This window comes from Melospiza melodia, chromosome 4, assembly GCF_035770615.1.
Source record: "Melospiza melodia melodia isolate bMelMel2 chromosome 4, bMelMel2.pri, whole genome shotgun sequence".
Taxonomy (NCBI): domain Eukaryota; kingdom Metazoa; phylum Chordata; class Aves; order Passeriformes; family Passerellidae; genus Melospiza; species Melospiza melodia.
This window is the reverse complement of record NC_086197.1, coordinates 84,862,633-84,885,932: the sequence shown is the minus strand read 5'-3', so window position 1 is coordinate 84,885,932 and position 23,300 is coordinate 84,862,633. Positions and strand designations below refer to the sequence as shown.

At 35.7% G+C, this 23,300-nt stretch overlaps 1 long non-coding RNA gene across 1 annotated transcript in view; it reads right to left on the bottom strand.

The window, feature by feature from the left end:
* Positions 1-16,797: 16,797 nt before the first annotated feature.
* LOC134418105 (uncharacterized) overlaps positions 16,798-23,300 on the bottom strand; it is a 49,116-nt gene continuing 42,613 nt past the window's right edge. Inside the window, exons 2-3 of the long non-coding RNA XR_010027698.1 lie at positions 17,486-17,609; positions 16,798-17,018 (exon numbers count right to left, since the gene is read on the bottom strand). This is a non-coding gene — a long non-coding RNA (uncharacterized LOC134418105). The remainder of the gene's footprint in view (positions 17,019-17,485; positions 17,610-23,300) is intronic.

Genomic DNA, 23,300 nt, shown 5'->3' with positions numbered 1-23,300 from the left:
TCTCACTCCTCTCTTCTCTGGCCATAATCACTTCTGTGCAGTAATTTATTTTAATTTCTTAAATACCTTATGACAGAAGCACATATCCGACTAGCTCGGCCTTGGCCAGCAGTGGGTCGATCTGGCTGGCTGGCATTGGCTCTGGGACATGCAGGAAGATTCCAGCAGCTTCTCAGAGAAGCCAGCCCTATAGTTTTCCTGCTAGCAGAACCTTGCCCCTCGTAGCCAGCACATTCATGCATTTTAGCTGTGTCCCAGGGCAGCCAAGGCTCCTGTGTGAGGCTTACAAATACTAAATTGAATAGAGTGTTGCAGAAAATCATAGACCTGTTTTTCACTATCAGGGATAAGAATTAAGATGTTTTTAATAAAATGTAAGTTAAGATAATATATCAAGATAAATTGAAATTAAAATAAAGTTCAAAATAAACCTTTATGAAAGCGGAATTTCCAAAGTACCTTTCCAAAGCAGAATTTCCAAAGTAGCTTTGGGTGAATTTTTAGCTGCATAGAGGCCTAATTACAAGGACTATAGATTCTTTGACCTGTGCATGCATTTTACAATCAGAATTGGAGGTGGAACAAAGCAAGACAGGCATCCTCTAGTTGCTGTACTTTTCTTGGCTACCAGGTAGCTGGACAAATGCCATTTAGCTCCTGCATGAAACCAATGAAACCAGCCTTCTACTGCAAAACATCTGGATCGTATCAAGGCATATGTTTTAATTCATTTCTTTGCGAAAAAAATAGTATAATCACTACTTTAAAGAAATGCTAGGAGTGCAAAATGAACATGGAAAGGGCCAGAAAAATAACCCATTTTCTCTCCTGCACAGCTATTGGTTTTTACCATAATCTTTTCTCCACAGGATATGTTCCTTGTCCTGCATGAACAAACATACACATTCACAAAAGAGGAACATTGTGGGGAAAACAAACCATAACCACATGGACACTGACAATGCATATGGAGCACAGATATGCTCCAAGCAACCTGCAACTCACATGGGTATGAGATTTCCAGGTGGATGCGTGGTTAATGCTTGGACCACTCTGCCATACTGAAAAACCCAAACTGAATTCCTTGTTCACTTTGACTAGGAAGCCTGAATTTGATCAAATTCGACCTTGTACTGAAGTGCAGAAATGCCTGCACTAGACATTCAAGAGACAAGTTAGTAAAAATATAATTTTGGCACTCCTTGATTAATTAATGTTAAAGCTGCACAGTGGTTGCACTTCACAGAAATTCAGCTACTTGTCTTTCAAAAGCAGGACTTATCAAAATGAGCTTTATATCATTATTAAATATGGCATAAAGGCAATAATAGAAGAATGTTCAAAGAACGTTGGTTTTGACTTTTGGACCAGAAGACTTTGGTTTTGACTTTTGGGCCAAGTTTTCCATGACAACCTTCTCTGTGCATCCACAGATTGTTTGTTACTGGCTTTAGAGAAAACTGGTTCAAACAGTTTTGTCAAAACTTTCAGGGTATATTCTGAATTTTGTAAATTAAAAAAAAAATGGTTTTGCAGCCTTTCAATATAAAAAAAATATATGAGGTAAGAAATTTTATCAGATAGTCCTTGAGCTGCATACTCAGATTTTAATAGGTATTTTAGGACATCTGAAAACTCCTAAACACAATACCAAAGTGAGAAGAATGCAATTTTGCAGACTGTCAAGAAAATGTTCAAGGGTACATCTCATTTCATTCCAGTTTTAATCTTTATCAAAGGTGAGGACTAAGTTTTAATAGTGATCCCTATTACTGCATTTGCATCTCTTGGTTGGCCTCATCTTTAAAGTGATTGGCAGCTTTCTTTTATACAGTTCTATGTGGAATGCATTTGTAGGAATTCCTCCCTGCAGTACAATCTTTTACCTACTTGCTACAGATACTCAAAACACATTCTCAGAAAATAAAAATGTGAGAGATGAGTTTGCTGTTTTTGAAATCAATGGCAAAGATAACTGGTGACAAACAAAAGTAATTGCAAACCCACCCCCCTCCTGCCTTGAACAGTGCTAATCTCAGAAATATGGAAATATTTAGTAGCTTCATAATGAAAGAAATAAACATTTTATGCTTCTGCCTTTGGTTAGCAGAACCACCCATTTCGTGTCTGTAATGTGACCTGGTAATTACCTTAAAAGTTTCCAGTTTTGATCTAAAACATTTGTGGAGAGCAAGTTTTAAAAATTACATCTACAACAAATGCCACACACTGGAAAGACAAAACCAGCTAAATTTGAATCACATTTGTTCAGATGTTTCTGCTGATGTGTGGTGTGTAATGACTGCCACAAATCTGTCTGAAGAGGTTATTACACTAAGAAAGATTTTTCTTATATGCAGAAATTAACATGAGTCTATATTCTTACCTCTAATATATGGCTGTTATCATAGCAAACAGCATTAATAAAAATATTTTTTTCCTTCCACTTCTCCTCATTCAGACAATATATTGACTCATCTCAATGGGAAGTTTTCCCATGTTCCAAATTCAGGACACAGATCTGAGGAGAAAGGTCTGAGTTTAGATCCAGATTCACCACAGATTTCCTGTATGACCTTAAGCAAGCTATTTAGTCTTCAATCATTCTGTTCTTATGCCTATTTCATGAATATATTAATTTCCTGATCTCTAAATAAGGGTAAGACCGCCCTTGTTGTTGCAACACTTACACTGAAAATTGCAAGGTCTATGGTAATGAAGTCAACACATATAAAAACTTTTTTTTGAGGTTCATTGGTTTTATACTGCACAAGGGAAGGATTTAAACTGTGAAAGATAACTAATTTTAGGACTGAGGTCTTGTACATATATATGTTATCTATAAAAACAGAAGATATATATTAGCACACATATATTTACATGGCTTTACAAACATGGGTTACTACCCATATTCTCTTGAAACCTAAAAGCTCTAGCTGATTCAGATACCTGTGAAATAATCAGAAGAAGTTTCAGAATTGCTACAGTTAGGGTACTGAAAGCATCTAAACCCTAAGCCAACTATTTTTGACTCATTATCAGTGAAGAGAAAGTGTTTAAAGAGAGAGTAGTCTGGTCCTAATGTAGATGTTTAGGATAGGACAGATGAATTTCCCAATAGTAGGTTGATTTATGATTTATTTCAATTTAGATGCCTTATTTTTGGACGTATAAACCCAGGTAAGATTAACTGACTCCTGCAGATCTCCAGTGGTATTATAACTGATTTGTGTTCAAAGGCCCCAGTCAGAATACACACCCGTGAGCATGTACAAAACTCTGAGAAGTTTAAAAAATATTCACATGCTTTTTTCTGATTCATTTAGCCACAGTTGCAAACTAGGTTGGCAAATGTACAAGGAGGCAGATGAGTTGCACAAGGACTGAAATCCTTTTCTTTCAGCTGTTACCCTGCATGATCTTTGCAGAGATAACCTGGTTCTTTAGAAATAACAGGCCAGAAACAATTTCATAGAACCATAGGTGTGTCAGTTTGTTAGCTCTGCCCCTGCTTTGTACGTAGTTTGGCACATCTCTAATCTAGAAATCTTTCTAAAGCATCTATTCAACTTTTCTTCTCTGCCATTTTGTGTAATGGAAAAAATAACTGGAAGGCAAAAAAACCCATTCATTCAGCTATTTAGTGCAAGGATTTCAATGAATTAAAGAAATTCTTTAATGACATTACACAGTTTATTAATTGGCATGTGTCTGGAAAGCCAATGACCCCTGAATACCTTTGAAGTAATAACTCCACCCTGACAGGATGTGATGGTGTCTGACAGGCAGCCAGGTAGAAATCTGAGCTGTTGATCAATCTCTTTCTGAGTAGATCACCTAGACTACCACTCATCAGGTTCCAATTGTGGCAAAATTAGGCTGTAACTCACCTATCAGATAATTTTTTCCTATGGGAAAGATTTTACGTCAAGTTATCTATTGTCATCAAAACATCAGATGACAAAGGCATGGCATTTAATTTAACCTCAGATTCTTTTTTTTTTTCTTTTTGTAAGATTACACAACATGGTTTAAGAAATCAGCTTCTGCAGATTTATAGAAGGTCATTTGCAATGTTGGCCTGAAACTATTGCTTAGCTGTCTGAGGTAGGGTGTTTATGATGACATTGGCAATTTGTTTTACTGACATGAGACATATATGGGTTTTTTTATGTTATCATGGGCCAGAACTGTGAGCAAGAAGGTGAAAAGGAGAAAGACAAGGGAAACAAATAAATGCATTATTTTCTCAAGTAAAAAGAGATTGTTAAAATTTAGAACAATATTTTTTTTAGGAGGTAATGGTGAAAGATTCTTGAAGAAGATTTATAATTGATTTCTTATCATGCTACAACTTAGCTGTCTTGGATCTTCATTTGAAAAAAAAGATATAAGTACATCCATTCACAATTATGTTTATTAATACTACCAGGGGGGATTGAGGTCATTCATACTTGAAATTTGCATAAGGATTCAAGGGTATCTGCCAACAGAAGAATATTGAATTAACCAGAGAAAATGCCAACACACATATTTATCCACTTTTGTGTATACTGATTAACAAGAGTCAATTTGTAACCATCTTCACATGCTATTTTTAGAAATATTATTCTATTGATTTACCATCTGCATGAGATTGTGAAAGATTTTTCTCTCTTTGGAAAATATTTCTGAGAAAAAGAGTGGTAAGAGCTTAAGAAACTCTGCTTGGAATGCATAATCATCCTGCACTCCTTCTAAGGCAGTCTAGATATCTAACTCAAGGCAAACATAATTAATGTGCATGGGATTTTAGCAATATGAAGGAAAAAAGAGAGCTGCTGAATTAATTGAAACAAATAAATCTTTGCAAGACCAGTCTCAGGAAAACTTTTAGTCAGCATATAATGTTTTGTGTTGGCCATAAACAGGACATTATGCAAGATGGGAAGAAGTGATTTTTTAAAAATGTACATATAATTTATACACATAAATGAGGGAGGCTTGGGTTCATGTTGTTCTCTAACATAAGACTTTCCTATATATTTAGTCTTTATTCTGTAAGGTGTTCTACCAGAATAGATGGAGGAAATAACTCTCCAGGCAGATATTTATTGTTTCCTTGCACAAGCAGATGCTAAATGCAGGATTTTAACTTTGAGGCTCAGGTTTCTTTGCTACAGTTCTTTTGTACCCACATAGGTAGTGCATCCCTAAGGACAAAGATTATTTTGTCCTCTGGTTCCATTCAGAAACTGTCATGGGACAACCTTCATTTTTATACATAATTTTGGAAGAATGTTCCATAAGTGAAGTATGTTCTAACATAGTTCCCAAATTTAAAAATATTTGGATTACATACCTTATGTAAACCAACTTATATCAAAATTTGTCAGAGATGAAGACTTTTATATGACAAATTTGAACTTCCCCATAGGTTTTGTTTGTTTGTTTGCTTAGTTGATTGTTTGTTTGAGATTTTTGCTTTTTTTTCCCTTTTCTTCTTCCGCCTGAAGTATATTTCATGGATCTATTTTAAAGACTCGTCTATAAACTTTCAGGAATGCAGAACAGCAAGCAGAACTTAGATTGTTCACCATTGAATTAAAGTATGGTTCTATTATGTTTCTTTTTAAAATAGGGAACTATCTACTGAAAAATCTTCTTACAGAATGTAGCAATAATTTGAAGAGATGGTACCAGTAACATCATATTTTAAAATACAGCCAAAATGTAGATATTTATCAAGAGTTTGCTTCTGATCTGCAAACATCAAGGATATAAATAGAAATACTGTAATTCCTTATGAAAAAATAATCATAGTGGGCATTGGTACTCAAGTGTATTAAACACTTCACTTGATTTGAGTGGGACCTCTTAAATGTGCAAATATGAACACTTTGATGAAGGGATAGATATGTTGGTTTAATCCCAAGAATGACAAATAATATTGTATAACAGCTTCATGAATGTTGGCAAGCAATTACGTAAACTGCTGAAATACTTCTGTTTTATTTCTTTAGAGGTTTTTTTAGAATATATTAAACAGCCATGTAAAGGTGCTCAAGTACAGTTGATTCTGCCTTTGAGCAGGGTCAGAGTGATGTGTTTCCTTTGGTGGTTTTTTATTTGCAAGATTTATACTAAACTTTACATGTCTGTGAAGCTTCAGTGGACTAACTCACACGAATTGAGTTGAACACATAAATAGTTGCTTGCAGGTGAACTCGAAAAGTATGTATGGCATTATTTAAATACAGAGAATGAAGAGACAGAGGTGAATGGAGACATAATTATTCCTTTGCTCCTCTATGCTTCTTGAAAGGAAAGGAAACCTAAAAAATAGGTCTTTGGGCTGAAGAAAAAATGTTAACATCTTCTACAGAAAGAGCAAAATTCCTGAGTATTATGAGGAACTGAAAGAAGGGCCCATTAAGATGGTCTCAGCATTCATACTTAGTGCCTTCTATATTTATGATGTCTCCCTTCCTTGTCTATTTCTTGAAATAAAACCCTTTCTTATGAGCCATTTGGACAATACTGAAAAACCACAGTCGAGCCATTTTGGGAAGTACTGTAAACATAAGCTCTATTTTTATTTTTTGTAAATTTTTTTTTTTATGTGTAGAGAAAAACTTCAAGGCTACATTAAACATCAGACTTGCTAAGAAGAGCTATTCCACCAGAATATAGAAAGGAAGTTTAAATACAGACAGATAGAAAATTATACAAACACTGCATGATACACAGCTTGTCATAAAATACTTCTCAATTTTTTGGGGTGACTCAGTTACTTTACAGTTGGATGCTTTTTGTGAATGTGCACACATATGTGGAAAAGAAAGATCTTTTCTACATATGTGTACACACTCACAAAAACACTTGGAAGTTGAAAAATTTGCAGGTAACTATGACCTGTAATCTGTAAAATATAAAAACGTTTACTGTAACATCAGGACCTTTAAAGCTTTTGTAAATGGAATGCAACTACTGCATCACATGGATGCACTGCAGACCTGAGGTAAAAAGTCTCTCTGCACCTTTCTAATACATTGAAAGGCTGCAGTAAGGTTTCCCCAGAGCCACCTTCTCTTCTCCAGACTGAGCTACTCCTACTCTCTTGATCTTTCCTCATAGAACAGATGATCCAATTAAATGAAATGACCTCAACTGGATTTAACCTAAGAGTCTGCTGAAGAACTGCATTGTCTTTACACTTCTAGTCTTGGCAGAATCGGGTTTTACCTCTTATTTAGCTGAAATGTAGAGAACAATATGGTGTTGTTAGTGGGAGTACAACTATAAAGGACTCCAGGAATTTTCAGTTTATTCATGTGATCAGGTCTTTACCCCAGACCTGTTGGGGAATCCACTATTAAACTAAGAATTATAGAATTAATAAATTTAGTTAATTTGTTTATGCATGGGCTACATGGAAAATGTGACATGGTTGGTGTGAATGAGAAATTTGTTCTTCTAGTACTAATATCTGCACTTCTTAAAGAAAACTGAATCGACTGACATGAATTTGCAATTAAGTGGGTTTTTTTAAATTTTAAATATTCCCTCAATTTCTTCCTTTGTTATTGTTGATGCAGCACTAATTAAAATTAAAATAGAAAAAAATCAATTAGGAAAATATTTCTTTAATTCCAACTGTTGTCTATGAAACTTGAAGCAGATGATGGCATGCAGACCATACCTAATTGTATCCCACATTTTACTAATTCCTCACAGGTTCAGGCAGGCAGATGCAAGAGGTTTAGACAATACCACAAAAATGAGAAATAACTTGCTAAGACTAGTATTTTCAGATTTCAGAGCCTAAAGCTATTGGAACATGCTAATGAAACAAAAAAAAAGCCTCTGCAATGTTTAGTATCCAGGACATTTGAAGAATGTTGAACACTGAGCCCTGAATGTTGAAGCATATAATAGAAATATGAAGGTTTGATAATTCTTCTTTAAAATACTTTGAAAGATTTTTCTTCTAAAATATTTTTCCAAATACCAAGGGAGAAAAAAAATCCTCAAGGAAATTATAATGCATGAGCTACAACTTAAAAAAGTTTTTTAATTCAAATTTTGAATTTCTTCTGTCAATACACATGATTTTTAGTAGCACATGATATTTTAGTGTATCTCATTAGATATCCAAGTTTGAAATGCTTTAAATGCTTTAACATCAAGTTCAGGAGGTGAGTAATCACCAAAGGAGCTCCTCTTTTATATAACCTAAATGCTTGTACCCTTGATTTGATTCCCTTGGATTTTAGTTTTGTTTGTTTATACTCTTTGCTGCAAAGAAGTTTGGTGTTTGCTGTTTGGTGAGCTCAGGAAATGCAACAGCTCTGAACAGAATACATATTACATATATTTCCGCAGTAATGATTTCCTTTTTTCTGTTTGCATGTCCCGTTGCACATTTCAAAAGCAATCCCTGGCAAGAAAAATCCTACCAAAAATTCTCCAGGGAACTTCCAAAGTGAAAGCACAAGATATCTTTATATGTGCACTCAGAAGCAAGGCGGCCTTGCAAGGCCCAGGAGACAAGCTGTCAGATCCCTGGCGCTATCATTACAGTAAGATGTACTTTTGGCCAAGGCAGCATGTGGTACATATTTGACTTGGGGTTTTCTGACTCTGTGACAGAAGCATGCCTTTGTTACTTATTCTACAGCAAAAAAAAAAAATCATCTTGAGTTTAGCTGAAGCAAAAAGGGAGGAAAATAGTCAGGTAACTTGCAAGTGCTGTCAAAGTGTTAGGGGCAAAGGGGCAGCTGTAAAGCTGTGCAAAATCAGAGGTAATGGTATTTCATACATAATTCTGTTTTAAACATTATTCTCTGACAGAGAAATCCTGAAGCTTGTCTTGTGTTTGCATGCACACTTGCACCGACAAATTGCATAATTGATATGAGTGCATACACATTTGATTAATCACAATTAAGATTCAGGAATAAAGGTACAAAGGCCAAAGTTTTAGGTAAAGTTAACAGAAGTGATGAAAAGAGATAAGGCATCTGAAAATACCACTTTCCATCCAAATTCAAAATAGACAGAAAAGTAATATATTGAGGAATGAGAATGACAATTGTCAATATGTTGAAGAATGACAACATCCAGTTTTCCTCAAAATGGGAAGGATTTCATTAGAACATTTCAAAAATAGGACTGGAAATGGTATGCAGGGGTGCATTAAGTATTAGTGTATTAGTTACACAACATATTTGCTCTTACAGCATGAAGTTTTGTCTCCTGCTCATACCGGGGTGGTATATCAAATATGTGTACAAATCCTGTCATCCTAGCTCAGGTGATGATATATGGGTTCATGTACTAGTTTCCAAGAGACCAAAATTATCTAAAGGTTTTTCATGCTTTTCATCCCTTTTTACTTGTTTCTACTGTTCATAGAAATTATTATTTAATTTCATGGTTTCTCTGGATCACAGCTTCAATTTGCAGACCAAACTTAAGAAAAAAGGGATTTAGGAAATCCCCTATATGAGAGGCTTATTTTCTGCCAGTGTTTGTGGATTTCAGAAATATTGGTTAATCTAAGATAGGCAACATGGGGTTTCCTTTTATTCCTTTAAAATATAGCTACTTTGACAATTTAAAACAATTAACAGTTTTCTTATTATTTCTTTCATTTTTCCTTTGTTATATTTTTCACAGGTATTAATGCCATTGAATTAAAAAAATTCTCCGGCTTAGTTGACTCCTTTCAATACAGCTTATTTACAAAACATACAGTAACACTGCAGTACTTGAGCCTGAGGCTTATAAGTAGTTGAGTTTGGGTGCATTATGCCAGAAGAACAAATTGTTAAGCATAAGAGATGCAATTGCTTTGAGCATGAGCAGAAGTGGGAAAAAAGAAAAAACACACAGAAAGGACAAAGGACAGTATGAAAAAAGCACATGAATGAAAAGTTTGAGCCGGAAATCATGAGCTAAAGAAAGAGAGTCAAGAGGGAGAAAAGAAAACAATACCTTAGTGAAAAACTAGGCTGAACTTGAAACGTGAATTGGAGAAATGGAGTTACTAGTCTTCCTCTTTCCATAATGTGGCAGAAGAAAAAAAAACAAAAACAAAACAACTGACAAAACCAACTCAAACCTCAGAAAGTGGGAGTACTTTACTCTCTTAGACTGGATAAAAGTAGTTGATGACAAAGAAAGAAGTAGTAGCTTTCCTGGCTTTATTAAAATATATGTTCACATTGAGCAGTGACTGGTTGCGGTAAGGTGTACAATTTCCAAGTTAAGAAATTTGGTGTCACCAGCAGCTTTGAGAGTAACGAGTTGTAGCTTGTTTATTTGATTATATTTTAAAAGGGTACAACTCTTCCTGCCATACTACTCATGCTATATAAGTTATTCCAAGCACAAGCAAATTGTCTTTAACGGCAAGGGGCAGGTGTCTCAAATCTACACATAAATAAATGTCGCAGCAAAAAGAAAGGAGATTGCAAAAATTGCCCATAAAGCAACACAGAATTGTGTGAGATTTAGGCCCTGTTCAACGAGGTAATTCCACACAAATGTGTGGGCTTTATATACTCACAAAGTTGTTCAAAGAAACATGTCACAGAATTAGGGACTTAACAGTCTTGTGTGTTGAAACAGCCCCAGTTTTTGTTCCAACCACACGAGTACTTAAAGGCTTAGACAAAAACTTCCAAAAACCCTTCCATATCCAGTTTTGTCTTTATCATTAAATAATCAGAACAATTTCTCTTTCCACTGTATGCTTTGTACAATGAATCAACAGGATTTGTAGATGAGAGCAGGCTGTTCTTTAGAAGGACTTTCCATGCTGTATCCTGCAACATTCTTTATCCCAGTTAGGGTGCTACCATTGGGATAGGTGAAAAAACAAGTTGGTAAAAAAAAAAAAGGCAAATCAGGATCAAAAATATGTTTATGGAGGGTTTAATCTAGTTGAAGACCAGTTTAAACCAGCTGGAATACTCGAGGGTGGAGTATCCCAGGGGTCTGTCTCCAGACCTGTCCTGTTTAACACATTTACCCATGACCTGGAAGAGACACTGGTGTGCACTCTTGCAAGCTTGCAGATAAAGAAAACCTGGCAGGAGCAGTTAATATGCTCAAGGACAGGACTGTCATCCAGATGGACCTGGACCTGGTGGAGAAATGGGCCAAGAAGTACCTTATGAAATTCACAAAAGGCAAAGAAAATCTCTGCAAATGGAGGAACATGTCTTGCATGATACAAGGTGGAGATTGACCTGCTGGGAAAAAGCTCAGCCAAAAAGAACCTGGGGGCCTAGTGGACAATGAGATGAGCCAGCAGTGCCCTGGCAGCAAAGACAGCCAACAGCCTCCTGGGCTGCATTAGCAGAAAAGAGCCAGCATATTGAGGAAAGGGATTATCCCCCTCTGCTCAGCACTCAGACTACAGCTAAAGCACTGTTCCCAGTTTTGGTTGTCCCAGCCTAAAACAAACACTGATAAACTGGAAGAAGTTTGGTGCAGAACCACTGTGGTGACTGGAGGCTGGAGTACACGCCCTGTGAGGAGACATTGAGGGGAAAAGGCTGGTCCACGCTGAAGCAGAGATGGCTCCAGGCAGGAAAAGCAGCTGCCCCTTGCATCTGGAAGGAGACATCAAGGCAGAGTCAAGCTCTTCACAAGCATGTATTGTGGGAGAACAAGAAGGAACAGACATCAACTGAACCAGGAGGGGTTCTGACTGCTTATAAGTAAAAGCCTGTATAAATGAAAGTAACAGTTTTAACAAATATAGGAAATGGACAGTAAATTAATATGTGTGAACAGCTTTGTGTGACTAACTGTTCTTTACAGTCTCTTGTAAGAAAATAAAGCCCAGGGCTCTTAGAAGCAAAAACGGCTTATCAAAACCAAAGCTATAAATCCAACTACAAAGAAAATCTCAAGGGATAGCACTATCATGTAGAGGTACCTCAATTAATAAACCAGCAAGCAAACTAGGGGAGTCAAATAGGTAACAGTCACTTAGGAAGCTATTAGAAGACATGGTGGAAAACAGAGTGTTAGTTATTGTACATGTCCTAAGAACACAGCTTTAATATTATCAGCATCACATATATATCAATACAATGCAAATATAGTCAATCAGGAGCTGAGTCACACTCTGCAAATATACAGGTGGCTGATGACCTTATAGATTTTTTTATGATTGGAATCATCTGTTTGTCTTTCAGAGGGACACCACAGCAATCTGTTTAAAGCCTCAGCACGAATATTGCTCATTATCACACAATAAATTGCTTCAGTGGATCACAAACAAAGAGCAGTTAGAGAGATATTTAATGAAGTAGAAGGAAGGAGATTGATAATGGGGGGAGAAATATTCATTCCCAGCATCTAAGTGGATAGTTAATAACCCTTTTTCAGAAGCATTTTATATTGTCATACCAAAATTATACAAATGAGACATGCAGAATGCAATTCCTTGCTAAAACATTGCCCATTTATATTTTTTTATTGCTTTTGTAGCATGCATACAGTTCGGAAGCATGTAGATGCATCATTAATTATTTCTGATAACAAAGAAGAGCTCAACTTTTCCAGATATTTTCCAAATACCTGACAGGGCAGATTCCCAGAAGCTAAGAGCTTCAAATGGACAAAAGAGATTATCTAGGGAAATAGAATGGAAGATAGTCACTGAGGGACCAAGAAAGACGGGCAGGCAGGCATCCTGTGAGTTTCAATGATTTCTTCTACCCTGCAGTTTGTTTTCTGAATCTAAATTGGCTCAATTTTAAAAGCAAAAATAATAAAACAGTCTCCTTTCCCTAATAAGTTCTCAGCAAATTTGTATTATAAAACCCCAAACAAACAAAAAACCCCAAAGCGCAGCTTCCTAGTTCTAAGATTTTTCTGAGTATTTTTTGGGGGGTTGTTGTGGAGCATGTTTATATATATAACAAAGATATATATATATATATATATATATTATATATATATATAAAACTTTCTACAGAGAGGATATGCACAGTGTAGGTTTCTGAATTTCTAGAGATGAAAGAAGCTTAAGGAAAGGAGAGAAAATATGATTGTTAAGGCTAGGTTTCGATAAAAGTTTAAGATTGTCACTAGGAAATGCAGTATAACTAGATACCCATAAATGTTTTTTGTAGCACATTAAAAGCTGCAATACACTTCATATAATTAGTGAGAGCCATTGTTATGCTGAAAATGTTCTGAGACCAAAACAACCTTGCCAGGAAGTTACCAGCCAAGAGACAAAAAAAGCTGACTTGGAACAAGGGTTGCTTTACTTGCAAATGATGCCAAGAGACAAAACTGAGGTTTTCTCAGTTGAGGCTTTAACAGCTAGAAGAAAATAAAAAGTAGGGATCAACTGTTGATTGGAAGAAATTAATTTTGCATAGCAGAGGTGGAACATAGTAGTCTGTATTGAGTAAGACCAGAGAGTAGGGAGGAACCAACAGAAAAAAAACCTTGCGGTCCTGGTCAAAGCACATTCTTGCAAGGCACTGGGTTCTGTGAAACAATCAGGTTCCAGGCTACTCCACTCCAGGAATCTTAGTCAAGTAAAATCTCACATAACACTAGTTTTGTCCATTTGTATTAAGTACATGTTGAAGTAATTTAATTCATCCTTTAACTGAGAAAATAGCATGTTTTTATATTTGTGTTTTGAAGCATCAATTAAAACCTAGTCAGTTATTTATTCACACTGAGCTTGCCTTGTTTAACAACCATCTGGCAAACAGACTGAGCACCTGGGTTGAGGCAGGTTTCACCAATGAGCAGCAGTTTTCCCAACCAGTCAGCCTCACCTCTGTGCTTGATAAGCTCATGAAGAAGAATTTCCTGGAAGATGTGTCAAAATATACAGAAAACAGGGAGCTGAACACATGGCTTCATCACCTGTTTCACTTAGTGGCCTTTTATGGTGAAGCAACTACATCAGTGGACAGGGGAGCATTTATAGATGTGATCTATCAAAACTTCTTTGAGGCCTTTAATGCAGCCCTCCCCAACATTCTTACCTCTAAATTTCAAAACTATGGGTTTTCCATTAGATGGAATTGTTAGATGTGTTAGGAATTGGTTGGATGGCATGTCCACAGAGTTAGAGTCAGCGGCTCAGACAGATTCAAGTGGAACCCAATAATGGGTGGTGTACCTCGAGGATTCATTGTATTGGTTCAAGTGGGACCAATACTAATCAATGTCTTCATCATAGACATGGTAGGATCCATTCTATGACTAAAGCAGCATTGTCTGTAGAAAGTAAAAGGCCATAATGTGATTTTGTAGGTCTTCTTGAGCCTTGGTAGTACAGAGATTTGACCAGTGGGAGCAGTAACCACCTGGGTATGCAGGTGTTGCTCAGAAAGGATGGTGAGCTGGCCTTGCCTTGTCCAGCTGCTCCTTCACAGTCAAGGCCAGTAGCTGCCCATCAGTCTCCCATGCCAGCAGAGCTCCAAAACCAAATGTGCCAGTCCCTGAGAATGTCACTCCTAGGGACAATCACAGAATCACAGGAACACTAGGTTGGAAGAGATATTCAGTACCATCGAGTCCAATCCATGCCCTAGGACCTCAACTAAGCCATGGCACCGAGTGCCACATGCAGTCTTTTTTTAAACACATCCAGGGATGATGACTCCATCACTTCCCTGGGCAGAGCATTCCAGTACTTCATCTTTCAAAGCATGATATTTAGTTGGCTGGAATGGATTCTCCCATCCAGAATGCTTTCCTGAAGTAATTTAGCAAAAGATAATTTATGAAAAATAAAGTTTTGCTACACTAGTTCTATGTTAATCTTCTTTAAATGAAACAGTAAAAATAGATACTGGGAAGTTTAAAAAGAAAAGGAAGATAATAATAGCCAACATCATCCCCAGAACATATGTTTAAAGATTGCCTGAAACCAAGAAATTGTTTCCATATTTGCTACTTGGTTAGAAAATCGATATTAACTTTCAACTGTGATGTAAGATCATGTAGTATAGCTAAGGAAGTTAACAGACCTCCAACTGTATTCTAAGCATTGGAGGAAATCGTTGGATTTTTGTTTTGCTTGATCGCTTCTGTTTTCTTTTTCTTTGGTTTAAACTCAAATCCGTCTTCCAGCTAGAACATATCTTTGCTAGTCAGTTCTTCCTGACTCACTTGTCCTAAAAATAGAATTCCTGAGATGCTCTTTTTTGCTTTGGCATTGACTGTGCTGATTCACCTCAGCAAAGACAGCCTGGCAGGACTGGTAGAAGAACCTGGAAATTACTTGGCAGCTTAAGGTCCTCTCTAAGTCACACTTGGCTATCAATTTTATGTCTGACTGGTGATACAGGTCTAGACAAGGTTATTATGTGCTGACATTCCAAATCTGAGGTCTGTGCTCCTTATACTGAATGTATTATTGCTTCTTGCTCAATAAGACTAGTCTAGAACTGATTCTTAAACAAATCTCTTTTTTTTATGCCATGAAATCTTGCTTTAGGACTCATTTAGGAGAATGGCCATATAATGGAAAATACACTCTCGCAATATTATTTGTATTTTTATAAAGTGAGACAGACTAATCACTGCTTTTAAAACTGTGGATCATGGTACAGAATTCTAAGACAAACTCAGCATGCCATGCTGAAAGGGTTGAATTTGTATTCACAGTGGAGAGGAATGAACTGAATCTCTCCTGCTTGGGAGAAAATCTGTTTGGAAAGTTGGATATAATATCCTTTATGTGACATATTGAAAGAAAATAAATCTAGGCTAACTTCCTGATGATCCTAACATCACTGATGATTTACCTAAAATCTAGACCATGCATGACCAAGATATCTGTGTTGCAGTATTGTCCAGAAAAAAACTGACTTTTTAAAAATTTTCCACAGGCTCTGAACTATCTTCATCTCTTACAGTAGAGTCCATGACATTACAGCATCTGGTTTTATATTACAGTGGAATTTCAGTAGTTGAACTTCCTAACCCAAAGCACAGTGACCTTTGATTCTTTTCCATTTCAGTACAAAGTAAACTAACTTAAATTGTTAACATCACACCTGTTGGAAGTTGCCAAATTTCTTTTCCAGCTCACAGTCATACCACATACACCTTAGAGGCTGATTTACATCTTCACATGAGTCCATATTAGAGGGACAATTAGTTGAAAATTTCTAGTTAAAATTCATTTTCTTTGATTTCAAACAGATTAGCTAAAAGCTGGACCAATGTACTTTTATGGTTGTCTGACTTTGCATATTACATTTCTGTTAATAACATGTATATAATTTGATTTGTAATTGGTCAAATGTGCTTAACAGATGTCTCTTTCTCCACATAGCCTTTGCAAACATCAAGTTATTCAAAACTCAAAACATCTTCTGTCCATATAATTCTCCCTTTCAAGGCTTTGAAACAATCAAGCTACCACTGTATTCTAACAAAACCAGTTATATTTTCAAATAGATGTGAGATTTAACTATTTTGCTGACTTAAGTAGGGCTAATGTAGATAGATTCATATGTTGTGTTTTAAATATGTGTCCTTTCTAGCTTAAGGAAACCTATACACTGAATTCACAATGATGGCATTAAAACCTCCTAGAATTTCCCAAAGAACTTATGAACACCCTTCATATGATTTTTTTTTTAATATTTGAGCAGAGAAGCCTGAGATCACTGTAAGAAAATCAAATTCCTTTTTCACAATGAAAAGTGGGGAGGTGTTTATTTTTTTTTAATTTGAAATGCAACAAATGTTTGTCTGAACAAAGAAATGTATCAACAAGCATCATGCTGACTTGAGGTAGCAAAGGGGTTTATGACATCTCATTTATCCATTTTCCCAGTCACTTTCCAGTCCTTTGGTTTATTATCTGTCAAGCTCTGCTTTTGATGGGCTTTGGAGACCTTAAAATGTACTAGAATAATTTCTGCATGGAGGAAAATATTCTGGCAAAGGCAGATGGTAGGCAAGTTCCAGTAGGCTGCACCTTAGGTAACTGAAACAAATCTGTGAAGAGCACGTCTGCAAATTCATATCTGTGATGCAAAAGAAAAAGAAAAAAAAAAGTTTTACAAAGCTGGATATTACTGCTGAAAGCTGCAAAAAAAAAAAAAAGGAAAGTGAGGAGACTTTGTAAACATCTGCAAATTATGTTTATCCAGCTACAAAGTGCTCCAGGACAGAGAGTCTACCTGAAGAACACAAACACATGCACCTCAGTTTAGTATTTCATCAGGCTATGTTTATTTGTTTCATATGCAGTGGTGTGCTCGGATGGAAACATCTTGCATTAAACTCAAGCCCCTGAAGATCTGAGTGTGAGGTTTTGGGAAAAGGTCCATTTAAGGTGGTAGGAAAATGGAGCAGACAGCCTTAATTATGAAGTCTAGAGCAGCTGGGCTGTGACGTCTTGTTTCTGGGAAGAAATCATAAACGGACAACCCGAGGCCAGGAAATTTATTGGACGAGCACAGGAGAGGGAGGGAGGGATGGCTCAGAGTACCTGGCTCAGCAGACTTGGAACAGCACAGCAATCTAGTGGATGGTGTGCACAGGGAGTGTAAACGGGCTCACAAAGCTTCTCTTTCATTTTCCTTCTGGCTTGGCCAAGTTTTATCCCGAGCTCTCTGTTACCAAAAAAAGGTTGGCCTAGTTATTCATCATTAAAACTCAGCTGAGTATTGGTTAGATGACTTTGGAAGCTTCAGAGCTCATTATTTCTGAATACTTGGTGGCCTTTCAACATTAATACATTTCATGTTATTAAGAAAATGAAGAGCTAAATTAGGCTTTTGAGAAAGCATATAAGTCCTTAATATTTCTATGAACATAATGCAATGCAAGTTTTTTTCTATTTCACATGTGGTACTGAACAATAAAGAATAAATTTATTTTAGCAACCAAAATTATCCCCTTCCCTGATCTTCACTTTTTCACTCATTCAAAAATAAAGAAAAATTACTCTAATTTAGTGTTAAAAAAAATTCAGACTGATATGGTAGGCAAATATTTTCTTTGTTGGCTGGATGCTTAACAACATATAAAATACATATTAATTATATGTATTAAAAGATGTGTAATATATAATGGATGAATATAAATGTAATATGTTCAAAATAGAAACTTGAAAAATAGCAAAAGGCAAGTAATTTTCAGTCAACAAGATGAATATTCATGATAAAATAGGATTCATAATAAAGTTGAAAAATATTAATCCTAAATATTATGAGTGCACAAGCTGAATAATTTTGTGGTTTTTAATGCTCTGCTAGCCTCTATTAGAGTGCTATTTTGCCACTTCTCTGGAGTTAGTGTTTTGTCAATGTTCTTGTGTAGAGCTATCTTTTCCTTGTTTTTTCACTCTGCTATAGGATGAACACTGGTCTGTTTTTATTGGTACACTGGTCTGTTTACAATAGGAAAAATATATTTTCACTACATTTCATTTAAATATTATATTTTGCAGATATAGAAAAGATAAAAAATGTGTTTGGAGCTTAAAATTTTTACTTCATCAGAAACAAAATGTTTGGTTTTTAAGAAAAAGATTTCTTAACAATTAAAAAATTATTTCCCCTGGAATTAATTTAAAAATAAAAAAATAAAGAGTTGCTGCTGATAGTTTACTTGTTATTTAAAGACTCTCCAAAATATTTAATTGTTAATAGTTCTGGCTTTTAAATAGTGCTCTTTTTCACACAAATGTCTTCCTGCTTGCTTGCTTCCCAAAGTGCAAGCATTAAGAACCATGAATTCTACAGTGTAAGCAGACAAAGCACATGATAGAAACATATTTATTTTCCTGAGTTTGGTTTCATTTTGTGCTTTCCTGTCTGTGAAATAGTTCTTTCCACTGAAGACAGCCCAAAGTCTTTCTCAATTGCTATTTTCTGACTGGTACTCCCCCTTCATCATCTTTTCTTGTTCACAAACAATAAAAAAACAAACTGTAAACAAAGAACACTGCCTTCTTGGTGTGAAGCACTGAACAAACATACATAATTTATGCTTTACTTTGCCAGTAGTCACAGAAGAATCAGAATTTCTTGCATTGCTATAGCTAGAAGAGCACAGAGAAAATTAAGTTTTAAACTGGATATTAAAACATGTCAGTGACTTCACCATGATGACAACATGTCATCTTCTTAGAGTGTCTATTGTATTTCTGTAAATATACTGTTTAATTGAAGAACTGAGGTAACAAATAGATATATTTTTTATTTTTGGTACAAGATCTCCATCATTCTAAGGGGCATTTGACCACAGGATATTTATCTTAGGTAGTGAGGTCAGATTCACAAGCTGGTGTATGCAATATGGACATATTCACACCTACTCCAGTGAAAGAATGGTCTTTGTCTCTAGAAAAAAAATATTCTTTATGTGTCAATACATTTTTACTGTTCAAACACAATTTTACTCTTTACTGAAGGCAATGCAAGCATGTTCTGAATAGTCTTTCACCCAGACACAGTGATTTTGTCTTTCCTCTGTTTCATGACAGTATTGCAAGCTCTGACTTCAGGATTGTCACAAGACATAAATTACTGGTGGGAAATAGAATTTGTTCCATTAAAGCTCTCAAGCACTTTGCAAAGGAGTTCCTCCCTCACAGTCCTATGGAGCTGTTTCTGTACAGTGTGGCTGTCAGCAGCTGGTGTGGGTTACTGCGGGAGGGACCTGAGCCAGGCACGCCTGGGCACCCACAGGTGGCAGAGGAGAAACAGCTGCAGGCACATCTGCAGGTCAGCAGAGAGGAGCAATGGTCCATCAGGAGAGAGCCAGGAGGCTGGAGAGCTCTGGAGCTGCCAGGAGGGATTCATTCATGGCGCCTGAAGCTTTTAGCTTTGCTCCTGCCACGTGAGCAAGTCAAATGCACTCATAAGGAGAACAGTAGCATCTAGGTCTTGGTTTTGGAAACCTATAAGCACCATTAATATGTTTTTGTGGGGGCCTTTTGAAGCTATTGTTTTAGCAGGCCTGTTGCTCTGATGAAGAAATCTACTGTAGTTGCAATAATTTTGATTTTTATTGATTCGTTCAGTACATTTATAGATTTTTCTTCTAGTCCTGCTATACTAAATTGACTCCATAATAGGATTTAGTTCACAAAATCATTCAGCTATCACAAATTGTTTGCTTTTGCTCACTTAAAAATGCCATTGTGCCTTTTTCTTTTCCACAGAAAGACAGTTATATTCTGAAGGCACAAGAAGCTCTCACATGGCACATCATGGTTATGCAAGCAAAATGGGTTATTCTGTCTGTTCACTCTGAGGTTGAGTTAGGTCTCTGAAACCAATTCTCACCTTTGAATTTGATTTTGCTAACCAGCCCTGGTTTTTTTTAAAGGCCTTAAATTTGAGCTGTGTAAAAAGTTGCCTAATAGACTGGTTTTAATTAAATAAAAAAAAAAAAAAAAACCCTTTGTATACTGGCAGTCCTAAGCAAAAATTAGAATGATAAATTTTATTGAACTGGTGGTGTACTGAGATTTTTAAATACAATGAAACATTGTATTTGCATTTCAAGCAGGTTTTTAATTTTTTTAAACTCATACCCCTATATCTGTGACTAAAACATATTTATTCAAATCAAGAATATGCCACAAATATTCTTTCTATATTCCTCATTCTAATAAAATCCTATTATATTACACAAAGTTGTCAGGCATTCACATTACAGCTAATGTTGTTATTTCTATACAAAGTTACAGCTGTTCATCACAAAAATTTCCTTCCTCTAGATCATTAGTTCTCCTCTATTATAAATGCTAATTATCTGAAATATAATAAAGAGTCTTTCAATCTCCATTTTTTCTTGGAATAATATCCAGTTTGTTTTCTAATTCACAACAATTAGGTAAAATCACACCCTCCTCATTCAGGGCAAAATAATTGCAACATCAAGATCTTAACAACCAATTTAGAACACATTAAAATTAATATGGTGGAACTCACTTTGATGAGTAACCACTGCAATGTAATATCTAATGAACCAGGATGTCAATGCAGACTTGAAATTTGAATAGTTGTTTTTACTTGCCTTTACTAAAAAGGAAAATAATGACATTTCTAAAGCAAATATTCTTCAAGTACCATCACTGAAAACTTAGAGTAATGTGTTACTGCAGAAATGGTTGTATTAAAAGGCATAGGCAGTGAGAAAAAACTCCTTTCAATTTAAGAAAAAAACATTAATGCAAACATTTTATGGTGAATTACACTGATGTTTTGCCATTACTTCAAATCTGTAATACACTGAAAAAGTCTCTAGTTTACAGAGAAATTTTTTTCCTTCTTTGTGTTTGTGTATCTGTAGAACTTTAAAATATAGCAGAAATGGGAACTAACCACCTTCTTAAAATGCAATTCTACCATGCTTCAGCTTCCCTTACCTACAAATTCCAAAGATTCAGCTAAAAAGCTGACAGAACATCTGTGGTTTTTTCCTCCACATGGATGTCACCAGCACAGGAGAATCTGAAAGTAACATCTGGATCCATCTTGCTAGTTGATGGATTTTTTCCTTGAGGAATAATCTGAGCATGATAAAAGAGCAAAGGTTTGCTCTATCCTGCAGAATGTCCATTATCAGGGAACTAGCATTAGGGGAGAATATAATTGGCAAACTAAGCACATTCAATATGGGATTTATTCAGAATACAGATCTCACCTGCTATTTCAGTGTTGCTGCTTAAGGTAAATAGCATAGCATTTATAAATGCTGAATCTTTTCGCATTTGATGTATGATACAAACCAAGATTTTGGTAATACTGCATTTTTTCGTTTTGAGCCTACTATGTTTAACAAGGTTTTCTAATGAGACTACAATTCTCCAGAATGTCTGTCACTGAGGCTTCTGTGCAACATATCTGCCCTCATACATTATGCAAAGCTCCGTAGAAGATTTGCCTATGGTTTTGATAGGCAAAATTTAAGAAAATTAAAATAACAAACCCAAACTTATCCTTTTTTTAAACTGCTTTAGAAGTGGGCTATATTTTATATGGTAAGTTATTCCATATGTATGTGGGAGCCTTGTAGAAGGTCTTTCATTTATCCTTTTTTCTAAATCCAAGTGTATCTATGAACTCTCTCCTAGACACAGGTTTCTGTTTGCTGCAGTAGAGAACTAAATGGCAGTGGAGGTTGGCTTACATGCTTAGATGATAATTTTCCAGATTGCATGTGAGTGACAGCAACAAGGGATCTCTTTTGCAATTAAATGTGCACACTATTTAAGGGTTTGCTGTTGTTCAGTTTGTTAATCAGATATTTGTCTTTGAATTTCCTTCTTTCTCAGTTTTAGAGCTGTGCTATGTTTTGCAAGAGTAAGGAGAGATTCATAATTACTAGAACTGTTCTTCATTTTCCTCTTAGTATATTAGAGACTGCAGAACAGGTTACTGGTGTATGCACTCCATCCCTTGGCAGAGGCTCTGTGCCTGAGCACCATTAGCGTCACAGAGATCCATTTCATTCCTCACAAAAGAACTATACAGGTCTTAGAATTCCTAGGATTTGAGTAATGATGCATGGCAATCTAAAGCCAAGCTTTTCATTTAGGAGGATTTCCTCTTTGGTTGCTTTATTTCACATTGGTGTTTCTAATGACTGATTAGAACCCTGATTCTAAAGATTGTGATAAATTCAAGTGAAAATGTCCATAAAACTTTGGCCCAGCAGGTCACTATTTAATATAAAAGTTTCTAAGTCATATTGTTTTTAGAGAACAGAAAAGTCTTTCTTTAAATATTCTATTCGTTTGTTGAAAAATTGGACAGATAATCTCCCCAAAAATTAAATAAATAAAAACACTCCTACTGCTCTATTCTGCAACATCATTAAAAAAACCCAAACATCCTTCAAAGCATCTGGTAAACATATTTTTGTGTTTTCAATATATTTTTTGTAGAATAATTCCAAAGAAATGTGAAGCTTCAAAAGGCTCTCTGGTCTCAAATAATGCTACTGGAAACAATTTTCCATCCATTACAAGCAACAGGCAGTAAAAATCCACAAACAATGAACTCTTTAAATTTAAAATAACATATTATTTTAACAAAGATTTTGCTTCTTCAGGCTGTAAAAGGAAAACTCTTTAAGGTTTTTTTAAGGTTTTTACTAAACTCTGAGGGCATAAAAATAGCCTAAATAAATAAAGTAGCAATAATCAAAACCAATGACACAAGATAAAAATGACATATTAATTTTAGGTGTACATCTAATTTATAAGTCTTCATGACATCAAATCAGACACCCCTACAATGAAACATAACATGAGGAATGATCTAAGGTTTTCATCCTATTTCTTT